Source organism: Panthera tigris, chromosome E3 (genome assembly GCF_018350195.1).
Source record: "Panthera tigris isolate Pti1 chromosome E3, P.tigris_Pti1_mat1.1, whole genome shotgun sequence".
NCBI classification, from domain to species: domain Eukaryota; kingdom Metazoa; phylum Chordata; class Mammalia; order Carnivora; family Felidae; genus Panthera; species Panthera tigris.
In genome coordinates, this window is record NC_056675.1 from 5623214 (window position 1) to 5626025 (window position 2812).

The following is a 2812-nucleotide window of genomic DNA, read 5'->3' on the forward strand; positions in this document are numbered from 1 at the left end:
AGAGCGGGCGGGCAGGAAGCGGCAGTCAGGCCCGCGCCCATTGGCCGGCCTCGCCGTGACGCAAGGCCGGGCGCACGCGATTGGCTGCGGCGCACCGCATCACAGGCCCGCCTGGGGGTCGCGCGCCCACCCACTTCCGGGGTCGCGGTGGAGTAGGTGAGGCGGCTGTGGGGTGCGACGAGGTTTCTGCGCGCTCCTGGGAGCGAACCGCGCAGACCCGCAGACCTCAGTCGCCCCCAGGACCCACCCCCACACACCGCCGCTCCCCGAGACCCCCGGCGCTCCCCAGGACCCGGTCCCTCGCTCTTTAGGACCCAGCCCGTCGTACCTCAGGCTCCGGCCCGCCGCCCCTGAGGACCTGCCTGCAGCCCCCCAGGACCCGGCCCGTCGCTCTTTAGGACCCGGCCGGTGGTACCTCAGACTCCGGCCCGCCTTCCCCAGGACCTGCCCGCCAGCCGCGCGTTCTCAGGACGTCAGGCGAGGAGGGGGCGGTCAGGAGGGGCCCTGGGGCGGGGGGCGGCACTGTGGTGACCCGAGGCGGCCGGAGTGCCGCGTGCCCGCCTGGCCTGGGGCGTGGAGACCGGTGTCTAGGTGAAACGGTGAAACGTCCCCTTGAGCACGCAGACCTTCTCAGGAGAAGTCCGCCAAACACGCGATTTTGTGAGTCCGTGGTTTGGTAGCGGTAACAGGCCACTGCTTTGTTCAGACTCTGCTGTGGCCAGTGACCGAAAAGCCGGCTGCAGGTGTAGCCAACCTAGTAGCGGCTCCGATGTGAGCGCCGGCCGGGCGCCGGGCGCCGGTGGAGGCGGTGCGCGGGGCCCTCCTCTGGGCCGCTCAGCAGCCGGGAGGTATCCCTGCCGTTAGGGCAGAGGTGAAAAACAAAACAAAACAAAAACAAAAAAGGAGCCGTGACTGATGAAAGGCCAAGCACAGCGGGACATACAGGCTGAAACCACATCCCTTGGACCTAGTTTCCCTCCCCTCTGATTCCTGCTCCTTTCGGAGGATGCAGACCAGCTTTCTTCCTGCCGGTGATGGCTGGGGAAGCCCCGCGGCCGCCGGCTCTAAAGGCGGAAAAGCCTCTGATTCATGCTGGATGGTTGTGTGGTCTGGCGTGTAACCTTCACCCTTGCTTAGTCTGGAGATGGGGGTTATTATGAACCGTGTGCTTTGGTCCCCGTAAAATTCAGACCTTAAAGCCCTCATCCCCGGTGGGATGGTATTTGGGGATGAGCCCTTCGGGGGTGTCATTGGGTCAGGAGCAGGGAGCCCTCCTGAAGAAGATAGCACCCTTAGAAGAAGAGACACAGAAGAGTTCAGGCCCCTTCCCCTTGTGAGGACACCATGAGACGGTGGCACTGCAGGCCGGGAAGCAGGTTGTCACCAGACGCGAGATCTGCTGCTGCCTTGGTCGTGGACTTGCAGCTCCCAGAACTATAAGAAAGAAACGTTTGTTGTTTAAGCCCCCCCCCCCCCCCCTGCACAGTCTGTGGGATCTGTGCGATGGCAGCCGCAGCAGGAGCCTCGGTGAGACACGGGGTCCGGCTGGGGGTTTCAGAGAGGAAACTTAGGGTCCTGTTAGCAGGAGGATGCGTGGCTGCTAGGCAGCTGAAGCAGTAGTCTGGATGTAGGGAGACTTGTGCTCTCTTCTGTCTGACATTTTGGAGCCATTTCTCCCATCTGGCCTCAGTTTCCACATTCAGAGGCATTGCGCACTCTATGGGCCTTCCAGAGCTCCTGTGCCATGACAGGGTCCAGTACCAGTTTTCCTGCGTTCAGGATCTGACACAGTGGACCTTCTGGGGACCCATATTGGCCCCTTCCCCCTCCAGCCCTTTCAGTCCTTTGCAGAGCTGTCTTCCCTTATGGCAGGAGACCGACGGCTAATCCTCGTTCCCGCGTCTTCTCGTTTTAACCTTTGTTTCCTGTGACTTCTCTATCCTGACCTTCCCCCTTCTCTCCCGTATCCTGGCTCCATCACTTTACCGTAGGAGTCACTGGACCTCTGAGCCTGTGTCCTTATCTGTAAAATGGGAATAACAGCACCTGTCTGTTTGGGTTGGAGGGAAGATGAAGTGAGAAGGTGCACGTAAAGTGCTTACGGTGGGGTCCGGCACCCAGCGAGCACTCACATGTTATTGGTATTATTGTCAAAGTCTCTGCATGTTTGGGTCTGAGGCCTTGGCCATTTGCATCACGTCTCGCGTCTTAGAGTTCCAGAAACACTTTACAAACAACACTGGGCTTGGCGGCATCCCAGATGATTGATGGAGGGCTCCTTTCAGGATGAGGACATGACTGTGTCTATCTCTGATATTTGGGACACCGTGATATGTTTGGGGGAGGGACTTTCTTACTCATATTGGAATTTCCAGGGCTTAGTGATTGCCTAACACATAGTAGGTATTCAGTTTTTATTAAAGGAATGAATATCCCTCCCCCAGTTCCCCAGATAACATGTAAGTCATGCACTGAAAAATGTTGGAAGAGCCTGAGCAAAAAGGGCACAGATTAGCTAGAACGGGCCCGCACATGCCGTTCCTCAATCCGTTTCACCCCCCACCTGCACCAACAACGAATGTGGCTGCCTTGGCCCTTTCTTAACACGGCTTCCAGGAAGCTCCCTGTGTGTTGAATGGGGGTGGTTAGGTTGTTCCTAGGATCCTTCTGATGCCATATCCTTTTGCGAACTACTGTTTGATTTTTCCTTTCTCTGTGGAAACTCATTTGCTTGGAGTAAGCTCTTAATCACAAGGGGTTCATGGTACTTTAACTTTAATTCTGCTTATTGCCATCCCTCCCTTTGTAAAGC